The 15,393-nt window shown below is 37.2% G+C and overlaps 1 protein-coding gene across 2 annotated transcripts in view; it reads right to left on the bottom strand.

The window, feature by feature from the left end:
• SEC24D (SEC24 homolog D, COPII coat complex component) overlaps positions 1 to 15,393 on the bottom strand; it is a 111,212-nt gene that overhangs the window by 51,596 nt on the left and 44,223 nt on the right. The window lies entirely within an intron of this gene.

Below are 15,393 nucleotides of genomic sequence, written 5' to 3'. Positions count from 1 at the left end.
TCTCTCTCTCTCCCATCTCAAATCAGTTGTTGCTGCACAGTAACAATTCTGACAGAACACAGTTAAGAGATTTCACCGTGCACAAAACAAAAATCATGTCTTTGGAAGAATGGTTGGTATAGGTTTTGAAACCTGCCTATCAATTAGTAAATTCTATCATATGTTTTACAATTACCATGAGGGAATCTTTAGAATTTCTGTTTGTTTCATCATCCCCTGTATTTTATTCAATTCCTAAAAACTCTTTTAAACATAAACTCAAAAGATGTTTGAATATTAGATCTAATTTTTAAGGTAAATTTCTAACTATAAAAAAATTCATTCCTCAACAGCCTAGGTAAACCTCAGGTTCACCACTGATCCCCAGGGCCTGTATTTCAGAGTATATGCTCAATAAATATTTACTGAATACATGATAAGAAAAGGAGGGAGGAAGGGAGGGGAAAAGGAAAAACTGAAGTCTGAATGAAAACAAAAAAAAAATGAAGGAAGAAGGAAAATACAGAAGTCACGTTTGGACATGAGGATATTTGCCAGTTTTTATCACAGAAGATTAGGTGTGGGTGTGAAAAACCTTAATATGTTAAATAAGTTCATCCCAACAAATAACTACACCGGGAGACTCTTCTCTTGCAATGGCCAATAGCATCTTAAAGCAAACACAGCTGTGACCTTTCTCCCCAGGCCCTCTAATGCCAGGGGGACTTTTTAGTGGGAAGGTCAAATTGGACTATATGCTGAAGTCTATGAAAGGGCTGCTCCTCGTGATGGGGCATCCAGAGTTTCGAAAGTGAAAATAAATACCAGTGCAGTTCGGAGAGCAATAATATCAGTTTTCCTGAATGGAAGTCATAGTTCATGACTAAATTATAAACCGTGAGAAATGATTCTTAACCAAAAACTGCTCTGTTTGGATTGGGTTATGCTGATGCAGTCTTTCAAGTTATGGGTATATTTGCAAAGATCAGCCTCATTTTTCTTCCTGGAACACATGTTGGCAATTTGAGTAAGACATTCCCTCTCAAGGAGCTATGATATTCAGGAATTCTATAGCTGAGAGACATTTTCCCACATTTCTTTTAAACTTTGACCTATTACAGTTTATCTTTGGTCCCTAAGGAAGAATTACATTTTGTTGTCTAATTATAGACCACTTGCAGAAGCCATGTTTAATTGCTTCAACTGCTATAAGAACGCACAATGTTCCGCAGATGATGAAAATATATTGTAGACTTAAAAACTCTATGAATCAAGTTTGTTTCTTCCATAACAAAATGATTGGCAGTTTTTTGTTCCTCAAAGGAAAGTTGTAAAATACTCCACTTTAAAGATGAAAGCGTTAAAAATAATAAGCCTAGAGGCAAACTTCCTTTGTCTCTCTGACAGAATTACAAGTCAGACAACATATTCCCTCCATTTATCTCACTTCTTTATGGCCATGAAAACACCTTCAAAATGTTCCCCCCATGCATGAGTCAAGTCTACTATTTAAATGACACCCTCTCAATCAAGCATACCTGTCTAACCTATTCAATCAGAAACCTGCACTCTACCCCCTCCCACGGGCAGTTCTCATCCCACAATCCACTCTACTTTTTCCCTCCTCCATTTGTTCAATAATTTTCTTATTATCAGGTTCATTGTCTTGCCTCTTTCTGTTAAAATGTGAGCTCGATGAGGGCAGAGGTCTTTGTCTGTTTTGTTCACTGACATATCCCAGGACCAAGAAGAGTACCTGGCACATACTGGGTAAAGAGTAAATGTTTGTTGAATTCAATACCTGTTGAATAGCACAGAAAGAAATAAACCCACGCACCTACGGTCAATTGATCTACGACAAAGGAGGCAAGAATATACAATGGAGAAAAGACAGTCTCTTCAATAAGTGGTGCTGAGAAAACTGGACAGATACAGGGAGAAGAATGAAATTAGAACATTCTCTAACACCATATACAAAAATAAACTAAAAATGGATGAGAAACTTAAATGTAAAACCTGATACTATAAAACTCCTAGAGGAAAACACAGGCAGAACACTCTTTGACATAAATCGCAGCAGTATCTTTTTGGATCCGTTTCCTAGAGTAATGGAAATAAAAATAAACAAATGGGACCTAATTAAACGTAAAAGCTTTTGCACAGCAAAGGAAACCATAAAGAAAACAAAAAGACAACATGCAGGATGGGAGAAAACATTTGCAAATGATATGACCGACAAGGGATTAATCTCCGAAATATATAAACAGCTCATACAGCTCAATATCAAAAAACCCAAACAACCCAATCAAAAAATGGGCAGAAGATCTAAATAGAGATTTCTCCAAAGAAGACACACAGATGGCCAAAAGGCACATGAAAAGATGCTCAACATCACTAATTATTAGAGAAATGTAAATCAAAACTACAATGTAATATCATCTCACACCAGTGAGAATGGCCATCATCAAGAAATCTACACATTATAAATGCTGGAGAGGGTGTGGAGAGAAGGGAACCCTCCTACACTGTTGGTGGGAATTCAAGTTGGTACAGCGACTATGGAGAACAGTATGGAGCTTCCTTAAAAAACTAAAAATAGGGCTACTGCATGATCCTGCATTCCCACTCCTGGGCACATATCTGGACAAAACTCTAATTCGAAAAAATACTTGCACTCCAATGTTCACAGCAGCACTATTTACAATAGCCAAGACATGGAAGCAACCTAAATGTCCACCAACAGATGAATGGATAAAGAAGATGTGGTATATTTATACAATGGAATATTACTCAGCCATAAAAAAGAATGAAATAATGCCATTTGCATTATAAATATGAGCTAATAAATTTTCTATCCTTCTCCATTATTTCATGGACTGTCATATTAAGTGAAGTAAGCCAGACACAGAAAGACAAATATCATACGATACCCCTTATATGTGAAATCTAGGGGGAAAATGACACGATGAACTTATATACAAAACAGAAATAGAGCCATAGACATAGAAAAGAAACATGTTTACCAAGGGGAAAAGGGGGGGGAGGGATAAATTAGGAGTTTGGGACTAACATACATACACTACTATATATAAAACAGATAACCAATAAGGACCTACTGTTTAGCACAAGGAACTATACTCAGTATTTTGTAATAACCTGTAAGGGAAAGGAATCTGAAAAATATATATATATGTATATATGTGTGTATGTATAACTGAATCACTTTGCTGTACACTTCAAATTAACACTACGTTGTAAATCAACTATACTTCAATAAAAAAAGAAAAAAAATCTTGTTGAAATAAAGTAAATTAGTAATCCTTCATAAAAATGGACACTGCTCATCATATCACAAAACAATGTATTATTGCCCAGATTATGTTGTACAAAACAATTGAAAAATTCCTAAAAATTCATGTGACTATAAAACTGATTCTGTAAATAAGGATATCAGAAAAGTCAAATTACTATTTCCCTTTTCAGAGTTGACACCTACAGAAGCTACACATTTATCCAAGCTTTTTATATGAATTGCTTTTAGAGTGGGAAAAAAACACAGGACTCTAAGACTCATGCAGTCCGATGTGCTATCAAGGTCACCATCCCTGGTGGACAGCCCCATGCACTGGCCAGGCCACTTCCAAGTAATGCAGCAAATCATCTTTTGTGAGTTAATTTGATCTGGGCAAATAGACCAAAGACATTGGGAGGTAAGACTTGAAAACAGGGTTTTAAAAAAAGTTGAGAAGAAATTTTTAATTTAAAAAATGTGTGTGACCAATTTGAAAGCATCTAGAGAAATAAACACATTTATATATTTATTATATATCAATAATGAGCTGGAAGGAGAGGAAAGATGACTTTTTAATTTATCAAATAAATAATAAAAATTGATAAATATGAGCTAATAAATTTCTATCCTTTTTCTACAGGAAAAGGAGAAATGCAGACAAAACTGATGCTTGAAGTACTTATATAAAAGAGTTTTTCAAAACTTTTTAAACTGTGGAGGAGAAGAGAGTATGGAATATAGTAAACAAAAAGAAACTTAAATCTCATGCTCATGTTAAAGACTATGATATACATCAATTTACCTTGGTAGTTCAGTTCTGGATTAAGAAGAGTGAACTTGGGACTTCCCTGGTGGCGCAGTGGTTAAGAATCTGCCTGCCAGTGCAGGGGACACGGGTTTGAGCCCTGGTCCGGGAAGATCCCACATGCCGCGGAGCAACTAAGCCCGTGAGCCACAACTACTAAGCCTGTGCTCTAGAACCCACGAGCCACAACTACTGAGCCCACGTGCTGCAACTACTGAAGCCTGCACGCCTAGAGCCTGTGCTCCGCAACAAGAGAAGCCACTGCAGTGAGAAGCCCATGCACTTCAACGAAGAGTAGCCCCCGTTTGCTGCAACTAGAGAAAGCCCACGCGCAGCAACGAAGGCCCAACACAGCCAAAAATTAATTAATTATTTTTTTAAAAAGAGTGAACTTTGTGGTGGATGAGTTCCATGATATCTACATACACTAGAGTTCATCATTATGGCTCTTCTGTTTTACCTGTATTTTGCAGATATATTGTTCAAGAAAGTCAAAGATGCTCTTATTTTCCCAAATAATAACATTTTAAAGATTTTAATCCTTTTTTTTAAACATGTCCATATATCCTCCCCCCTCTCTCATAAATACACACACACACACACACACACACACACACACACAGAGTACATCTTTACTTTATAGTGAGATGATATGGAAAGAAACAAATACTGGGCGGGAGAATAAAGTGAAACCTAAGCTAAACATATGAAGAATTTTACTGTCCAGGAAATTCTTTAAGCAACTATTATCCTAGTCAGCACAACTTGGCTCCTGGATTGTCAGCTCCTTTTTTTTTTTTTTTGCGGTACGCGGGCCTCTCACTGTTGTGGCCTCTCCCGTTGCGGAGCACAGGCTCCGGAGGCGCAGGCTCAGAGCCATGGCTCACGGGCCCAGCCGCTCCGTGGCATGTGGGATCCTCCCGGACCGGGGCACGAACCCATGTCCCCTGCATCAGCAGGCGGACTCTCAACCACTGCGCCACCAGGGAAGCCCTGTCAGTTCCTTTTTAAATTACCTTGGAACTTGTTCAGTAGCAAATGCAGCATTTTTACGTAAAGTACATGCTCAATAAGTGTTTCAGCATAGATCTCTATGTGAAAATCTCATCAAATTACTTGGCCTCAAAAGTCTAATTTACTTCCAAATACAAATGATATTGTGGAATGAAACTATCATGTTAAATATTGATTTAACACAAAGGTTTTCCAGGAACTGTTTTAGGTCTTGGGAATAAAATAGTGAGGAAAAATTACAGGTGGTCCTTACCCTCATAGAACCTAGTGGGAGAAAGACAGGAATCAAATACACAAATACAAAATTGCAAACGGTGATACATAGTATTAGGAGAGCTCCAGGGAGTATAATGCGGGGTATCCTGGAAAGCTATCCGGAGGAGGTGACCTTGAACTGAAATCTAAAAAGTGAATAGTAATTAACTAGGCTAAAAGGACAGGACAGTGTGTGGGAGATGGAGAGAAAATTATTCCAGCAAATGTCCATGAAGCACCTTATGAAAAAACAAAGCTATAGAAATGTTTATATAACGGTGGGTGTTTATCATTTGAATAGTAAAAATAGAAAATAGTGATGTAATGTCAAATGACAGAGACCATGCAACATTTTTTAAAAAACGTAAATGAGTAGCTCTTTCCCTTTTATATGAATATAAACTGTGGCATCCACATCAGTTTCCTCCTTCTTCTTATGTAAGATATGTAGCTAGAATCACTGAAGGGGTATGATAATATCTCTCTTAGATGTATACACTTCTGGTAAATTTAAATTACTGTAGTTTTCATACTTCTCTTCCTTGCACATAGTAGAAACCCCAAGTCAATGATTGTTGGATCAAATTAAATTTTCCTAACAGGAATTTATATGGTACAGAAAATAATCATAACTAATGACAAAGATATCATTTCTCATACCAGTTTATTTTATTTTTAAACAACAAGAGTTAAGTGGTGTTATAATTTTATGAGACAAATGAGGTTCAAAAAAGTTAAGTAAAAATTTTCAAGGTCATACTGCTAGAAGTGGTAGGCAATTTGTGCACCCAATTTCAATTGACGCTCAAATTCCTGCCTGTACCACCTTACCCACACGATGTTCAATTCCTGACAAAGAACTGGTCCCCAAAACACTTGTGCATCAGACAAACTTAGGTGCTATTTTCAAACATTTCATGAAACAATTTCAAATTACAGTTTGCATAGGGCTTTCTCTTCCTTCCACCCTTAAAAATATGACTTTATTAATTTTTTTTAGCCTTTTATTCAGTGAGAACTTGTTGCTTAGGAAACTTTCAAATAAAAACCTTTAAAATTTTGACTTTCGTATACCTGAGCACTGAGGAGACACATCAACTGCAGAAATGTTAAGTTCTTGTATTACCTAAATATCCATAAAATGTGACTGAAGTTAGTAATAACGAAGCAGTGTAGAAACAGTGTACTTCACCGATTCTAAAATCTCATCAAACTTCCAACTCAACATGACACAATGCTAAGAAGTCACTGTTAGGAAGATATATTTCTCTTTTAGAAATGTTAAAATGTGAAGAAAATGTGAGAAAATGTGGGCCTTAGAATTGATGAAAATGATAGTGAGAGGCTCTAAGATACTTCCTCTCCTGTGGTGGCTCCTCACAGATGCCTAGCATTCTACATCCAGGGAGCCTGGTCTTCTCGGCTCCTATGTGATGGATGCTGTATACTCAATTGCCAGGCAGTGAAGGTCATAAAACCCACACCTGGATTCACTGAAAGTTAAACCAAGGAAGAATGCTTTCTTTTTCATTCTTGTTTCTCCTGATGTTACTCTCCATTTAATTAAAAAAAATAAAACTAAAGAGTTACATGAATAATTCTGTGATTGAAAACATAAGCTTGGTATATTTAAACTTCTAAATTGTAACTTAAAATAGAATTCTAACAACCTTTGACCTGACAAATGTGACTCTCCCCGTATGTCTGCTGTAACACCATTCTAAAAAGGGATTACATTCTGTTCTTCAGCTGCCTAGCTTTTTCATAGTACTTTTTCATAGCACTATACAAACAGTGGCCAAAATCCTTAAGGGATAAGATTTAGTTTCTAAAGTAACTTTATACATTTTTTTTGTTTTTTTTTTTTTGCGGTATGCGGGCCTCTCACTGTTGTGGCCTCTCCTGCTGCGGAGCACAGGCTCCAGACGCGCAGGCTCAGCGGCCATGGCTCACGGGCCCGGCCGCTCCGCGGCATGTGGGATCTTCCCGGACTGGGGCACGAACCCGTGTCCCCTGCATCAGCAGGCGGACTCTCAACAACTGCGCCACCAGGGAAGCCCTACACGTTAAGTATTTTAAGTGTTATATTCGTAATTCTATTTCTACACGAGTACATAGATTTTATTTTTCCAAGTTTTTATATTAATACTTTTAAAATATTGCATTAAAGCAAACAATTTAAGACTACAATGCACATATTAAAAAATAGATTCAGGTTTTTGAAGCTTTCATTTTAAAATAATTTAAGATATAAGTCTTCTTTAAGTTCTTCAAAGGACACAATATTATGCAGTAATCAGTTTCATTTCAGAGCATATTTATCACTAAAGCTAGCTAAATTGGGGCTATATATAAAAAATGCATAGTCTCACAATCTTCATGTGCTTTTTAAAGTGAATAATATACTACAGATTTCTTATACTAAAGGCATAATATAAATGAAACCCCTTTGGGTTGGGTTGTACAACATATTCACATATATTTCTAATAACACATAGGATGTGTGACAAATACATGGTAATCCACGCTGAAAGTCCAGTAAAGAGTGGAAAAGTAAAGCAGACACTAGCAGCCTTCTAGATTTATAGAACATCTGAGCCAGGCTTCTCCCTCTTGGGAATGGCGCCCAAGGTCACAATACAAGGCACAGCGGAGACCTACAGGCATTTCCTGGCTCCTGATCCAATAGGTGTTCCACCTATTGATTACTATCTATGGTGCTTTGGAGAAAGTAGTCAATTTTTATTGGTTTCTGAAATATCTTTATATGGTCAAAAATTCTTCCTACTTGTTTAGCTGTTCTGCTCTATAATGAAATATAACCTCTCTCATTAATGTGATAGAATCTATCTATGATCTCTCAAATGATTTTTTTCTTTATCCACAGAGTCTGTCAGAAGCCTAAAATACCTAGAAATCAACCACTGTTTTGTAGTTTGATTTGTCTTTGTCTTTTAAATGTCATGTCTACCCAATCCTCAGAAGAATGCATTTACTCACCTAGAACCTCTACTGTATGCCCAGCCCACTGCCAGATTCTGGATGGTCTTTGCCTTCAGGGAGTACTAAGCAGCAGCTTGAAGTCAAAAGACTTCAAGAAAAGAGGTCTAAGATGGACATGTCAAGATAACTCACAAGCTTGCAGAAACAGGAGGCCCATTGCTAAAACAACTGCCAGCAAGAGAAAGGAATGCTATTTTATGTGTTTAACCAAATAAAACCTCGACAAGACAGATGTTGCTGAAAGAACTCGGAATTTGGAAACTCGAGTTCCGGCAGCATTACTTATTAGCTGTGTGACTTTCATTGCCCCAGAACCTGTAGAACTTCTATACCTATAAAACTCGGATAACGCCCATTTCACAAGCTATCTTCCTTTAAAAAAGTTGTTGACACACAAACAAAATACTACAGTGAGGCAGAATTTTTTTCCTTTGATGCATTAAACAGCAGTGGAAACTCTGCCTAAACTCTGCCAACTCATGCCAGCAAGATTGGCTAGGTCAAGTGTATGACCAAGCAACGCTCTCTGCAGGTGATGGATGTGGACGTAATGTGTTGATGTTTAGTTTACTCTCTTACAGTCTTTTCCCTTTTTGTTAACCTCATTTGTCAGTTCACTGACATCCCTTTTTCTTTCCAATGGCATCTTCTTCATACCTACCGAATCTATCAGAATATGAATAATCATAAAGAAAAATAATTTAAACAGTATTTAATAACAGTACAAACTTCTTTATTCATTAAGTCATAACTAATGTAAAATTTCCCTGAACCTAAACTCCAAAGAATGAGATTATTTCCATTACAGCCTTTTTCACACTGTACAAAAATTAGCTCTGTCCCAGCAGATTTTCTATACGTTCTAGACAAGAATAACTGGTCTTGTTTTTCCCCATGTTCCTAAAGTCCAGCTCAGTTCCTATAAAGTAAGTAGGGGATTATAAATCAAGTGAAGTTTAAAGTCTTGGATAAAAATTTATCTGATTAAATTAATTCAATAAGGAAGGAAATTACTTTGACTGTTATATCCGTTTATAATCTAAAAAAAATACACAGATATTCCTGAATCTATTCACAGATGGAGTAAAAGCTTCTGCCATCTGGTTTATAGGTGAAATTATTTAATTTCATGTATAATTAGATGACGTATGTACTTGCCCAAAATCTAAAGATTTCCTATTTTGAAGAAAATGCAAAATTAAGTATAATCTTCAATCCTTTGTGCTGGAAATCTATACCATTTCTACCTCAGTCTTAAAATACGGCATCAAAAATAAAATCACAGGTTACTAAGCAAAAGAGCTTACAAGATAACTGATTACTTTTGCTGAATAAATACCTCATAGTTAAGTATATTAAATATGGCAATGGGTTTCATATAAAACACATACCAAAAAAAGTTAAAATTTATGGTAAGGAATATGAAATATTAAACAAAGATGACACAGATATGCCCTTGGAAATAGCATACATCTCCAAAGCAAACGCTCACAAGGAACATTCTGAGATGGTAACTGCCCGGCCTAGGTTTATTTTTATAGTCCGTTGCTAACACCATGACATGCTTTAATGGTTCTGTCAAACAACAGGACTTAAAAAAAAAAAACACAAAACTGTACTAAATAAATCCTTTTGATCAATGCCATATCAGGATATCTTTTTATAAATTGCAGTATTGACGGTAATATTAGTCAGATAAGGAATAAAATCTTTATCTGGATTTTCCTTATAGGAAAGTTTTACTATACCTAAAAATAAGCAAGCCATTTATTCTAGAGGAAAATAAATTAAAATGCTACTCACAGGGAGAATAGCAGTATTCATGTAATTCATTAACCTTCAAGAAACATACTTTAAAACTTATTTCCCTGATTATAGGTTATAAATATCAAAAATCAGCATTTATTAGCGCTAATTGTTTAGCTTTGGGCTTGAACAATTAAATAAATGATAATGCCATTTATGGATATGTGGAAGTATGAACAGGCTTAGGGTGTAGAGATCAGAAATTCACTTTTGAGCATGTTAAGTTTGAGGGGTCTATGAGTTACCCAAGGAGAGATTTCAGAAAGGCATTTGGATATGTGAATGCGGGGTTACAGATATAGGGATGAATGAATAAGAGAGCAACAGCATAGTGATTTAGAGTTAGGGACTCGGGTTCTGACTGCCTGGCTTGGAATCCTAGCTCTGTTATTTAGCAGCCGTTGGCCTTAATGAGTTATCTAACTCTGTGCCTGTTTCCTTATATCTAAAATGGAACAATAAATAGGTTTATGTGAGGATGAAATAAATAAACATACATTTAAAAACTTATAATCGTGCTCAATGAGTACTCTATAAGTTTTGACTACTATTATTCTCTCTAGCTACTCTAGTAGCTGTTATAGATGATACTTAGTCCTTGGGGGGACAGGGAGTATGCGAGAGAAAAGAGGAGACTCCAAGCCTTAATGAACCCCAATATTAGATGTCAGGAAGACAACAAAGGGAACTCAAATGTTCCCTGCTTGTGAAGCAGGAAAAAATACACCAGAAAAGGTGTCATGGAAACCACAAGAGGGGAAGCTGCCAAGAAGGCCCAGATGCTTGGTGACCCAGACTTTCATCCAGGCAGTGGCAGAGAGGAGCAGTGATGGTTCCCTAATGCTAGCGGCTCTCCACGTTCAGGTCCAGTTAAACGCCCAAAGAGGGAGACAACTTTCTTGAGGGCACAACATTTAGGAACTTCTTCCTGGTGTTTTAGCATCCCTTTTACATTTCTTTTTTTTTCACCTTTAAGTCTATTTCAACAAATAAAAGTAAAGTATTCTTTAAAATAGAGAATGTCTTCTTTCAACCCAGGACACACTGCTATATAAGAAATAGCAATCCTTCTCAAATACAGTATATCCATTAAATAGCTTACAATTTTGTTCATTGATTTTACCTCAATTATATATATAATATATATAAATTAATTATATATAAATATTCATATGTATAATACATAAATATATCTTTGAGTAATCCTGTTCTTGAAGGTCTAAGAAAAAAGGAAAGGCTTCTGTAGAGAGAGCCTGAATAGAGAAAATACGTTTACCTGGTCAGCACACAGGGTCTACAGCAACATGAAAAGACTAGAGTGTGTTATTTGCTTAAGCAGAGTTTCACCCTAAGTCAGATTCTGAAAATAAGCCATCACTCTAAACTCATCTACTTATTACTTTGGAAAGCACAGAAACTAAAATACAGCATAAGTTTCACTAAGGGAAAACCTTATGCTGGTGAGAAGGTGCTATTTGGTTAGATCAAACAACTTCAGACAACAGAAAGCACACACATTCAGTGTGTGTATGGAATGTGTATATACGTTTAGGGGGAGGTTTGGACTAATGTTTGAAACCTTTTTTCAACCAAAAAACTAAATACAAGGTTTCATTTTCAGGAAACGTTACTGAATAATTTCATTGTTAATATGAAATGGTGATAACAAGAGGGTGGTTACACATTCTGGTTTGGGGTCTGGAGAACGTTGAATTTTGTTCTGTTCCTGGCATGCATGACCCAGGTCAGCTGTCTAGTGGGGAGGGGGCAGGGAGGAGAGGTTTTTTGCTAGCATGTAGTGAAAACTGCAAACTCATTGCCATGAGCAAGATATACTCAAGCTAACCCTGCTGGGGAGCATACATCCCATATTGATAAACAATAAAGTTGCTGCCTAGATTTCTTTCAGGGTAGAACTGTCATCTTCTCCTGATTATGAAAATAACAGAAGATCGCTGTAGAAAGATTCAGACAGTATGGGAATGAGTAAGACAGCGTGCACATCTGCTGCAATCCCATATACATTATGTTAACATATCTCCTTCAATTTTAGGATTCATGTTCTTAAATTTTCACATTTCTGAAATCTGTAGGTAACTTAAAATTGACACCTACAGTTACAACAGTGTTTGTCTTACTAATATATCATACTACACAGCTGTTGCAAAGGATGAGGCTGCTCTGTAGGTAGCAACATGAATGAAGTGCCAGTCATATTAACTGAAAAAAGAACAGGGCCGAACAGTGTGTGTGCTATACTATCATTTATATATATATATTTTTTTAAGGATGGATAGTGATATGCTGGTATATGCATATTTATTTCTAGGAGGAATCACAAAGAATGGGTAAAAACTGTCTGTAAGGGTGGGGAGTGGAGTAGAGGGGTAGGAATGGACCATTGTTTTTTTGTTTTTGCGGTACACGGGCCTCTCACTGCTGTGGCCTCTCCCGCTGCGGAGCACAGGCTCCGGACGCGCAGGCTCAGCGGCCGTGGCTCACGGGCCCAGCCGCTCCGCGGCATGTGGGATCTTCCCGGACCGGGGCACGAACCTGTGTCCCCTGCATCGGCAGGTGGACTCCCAACCACTGCGCCACCAGGGAAGCCCAGGAATGGACCTTTTTCATTGTATACCCTTTTCATCTTTTGAATGTTCATATTTTACTTATTTAAAAGTAACTGATTCATTAAAAAGCAAAAAATACTACATATTGTTATGGATACATGCATATGAAGTCAACATATAAAATCCACATGTAGGAAGGATTACACATCAAATTCATTAGTGTTTGTGTCTGGAGTGGGGGGGAAGAGAAGAATGGCCTGATTAGAGGAGACATCCTATGTAGCTATGAAGTTTTAATTCTCAGAAAATGATCTTAAGCAAATACGACAAAATATTAATATTTGTTAATGATGGTGGTATGTACGTGGGTGTGATACTATTCACTAGTACTTTAAATTTTGTTCAAAGGATCAAGATTAAAAAAAAAAAAAAATCTCTCATGGATACTACTACACAGCCATCAGAACTGCCAAAATTAAAAAGACAATACCAAAGGTTGGAGAGGATGTAGAGCAACTGGAACCCAGACACCATGTTGAAAGGACTCTAAAATTATATAACCACTTTGGAAAATGATCTGGCAGCTTCTTATAAAACCAAATAAACATGTACCCCATTAGCCAGCAATCTACTCACAGGTATTAATCCAGGAGAAATGAATACATATCCACAGGAAGACTTGTACTAGAATATTTATAGAAGCTGCTTTATTCACAAAAGCCAAAAAGTAGAAATAGCCCAGCTGTTCATCAGTAAAGGAGTAGATAAGCAAACTGGTATATCCACACAATGAAATACTGTTCAGCAATAAAAAAGGAACAAACCACTGAAACTGGCAACAACGGGATGGCTCCTTAAAACATGATGCTGGGTGAGAGAAACTTACACAAAAGAATTTGGACTCTGTAAGTCTATTTATGTGAAGACCTAGAACAGGCAAAACAAATCTACGGTGGGAAAAAAAAAATCAGAACAATGGTTGTCAGAGAAGGGAGGTTATGAGAAGGGCTGGGAGGCTGACTGAGGAAGGGGCATGGGATAACTTTCTAGGGTGATAGTGATGTGCCACATCTTGACAGGGGTTTGGATTACACAGGCGTACGCATTTGTCAAAACTCAGTAAAATGTTTAAGATATGTGCATTTTATTGTAAATGAATTTTGTCGCAAAAGGAAAAATAATATATAACCAAATATTAAACCCTGGCTAATGATATGCATGCTGCAGTATTTATGGGGAAGTATACTTATAACTGCAATTCATTTTGAAATGCATAAAAAACATGGACTGATGGACAGATGGGTCAATGTGTGATAAAACAAGTGTAGTTAAATGTTAATGGTAGAATCTAGGTGGCAGGTATATAGGCGTTCACTGTAAAATTCTTTTAAATTTTCTGTATGTTCAAACATTTTCATAATAAAATGTTGAAAAATATCTGGTTAAAATAGCTAGCTAGTATTCAAAACACATATATCTCTTTGTCATTATATATTGGTCCACTTTATTAAGTATAGAGACTTTAAAGAGAAGTTTATGAGCATTACATTAAATTTCTGGGACCATCATAGAAGACACCATGTCTAAAATAAGTAAATACTGAATGTACTTCTTGATTTACAACTATGAGACCACACTGCATGTAAGACTGGATTTTAGGAATAGCCCAGTCTGTCTTCTATGCCCAGCTCTAACCCAGTTCACTATACTCTCAAAAAGAAGAGATGGCAGCATTCTGCTACACTCATAAAACGAGTAAGTGGACATCTCAAAGGCCACTGCCCATGTGGACACTGTCTCTCTACTCTTTCTTCCCTCCCTGAGGGGACACAAAGCAGGCCGCCTCCCCATCCCAGGCCACTTTACCCCCCATCCCGGCTGGCGTGACTGGCCCAAGAAAGGGTACAAATCTATTCTTAGAGATGCTCTACCTCTTGCTCAGGTGCTTCTAGGTGTGCGTTAGATCAGCGACCTCAAAGGATCACTAAAGCCAAGCTGAGGTTTAAATTGGGAAGAGAATCTGAGGCTTCGGCCTTTTAGTGAGCGAAAGGAATCAAGAATTCAGTTCAGCCTAGCTTACTGGACCACTGTAAGGAAATTCCAGCCAGAAGTAAGGCTTTTCTTCACCTCCCATCTGACCAGCTCTGCTATTGTATCTTGTGTCTGTCTCCGTGTGCATGTGGGTATCCACCACTCAGGGGCATCAAAAGGAGGAATGGCAGCTGCATAGAGTAGATGCCCTGATCATAATATCATAATATCCACTAGCATCCTAATATCAGAAATCTTAAATGTACACCACTTCTTGTCTTTTTTCCCCATTAACTATAAATTGGGCACAGCTTCCCCAGTTGAAAGATACAGATTTATCTACCTCATGCTTTCTAATCATGCTGACTTTAAATAGGAGTTTATGAGCATCTTGGCCCAGTGATTATTAAAGCAGATGTAGTAGTAAGACCAAGCACCTTAGGCTCTATTATCTTCCTTTACCTGAGCACCTAGATATTGGGGCCCTGAACTAGGGCATAAGGGCCTCACAAGAGGTTTGGGTATTTGTCACTGTGTGATAGTCCATATTTCCCATATATGTGCATTGTTACACTAAGCCAAAAAGTGACCTAGCCCATCAGTGTTTGGAATACAGGATGCCAAAAAACATAGTTTGTCAG

This window comes from Pseudorca crassidens, chromosome 4, assembly GCF_039906515.1.
Source record: "Pseudorca crassidens isolate mPseCra1 chromosome 4, mPseCra1.hap1, whole genome shotgun sequence".
NCBI classification, from domain to species: Eukaryota; Metazoa; Chordata; class Mammalia; order Artiodactyla; family Delphinidae; genus Pseudorca; species Pseudorca crassidens.
This window is presented reverse-complemented; position numbering and strand designations above follow the sequence as displayed.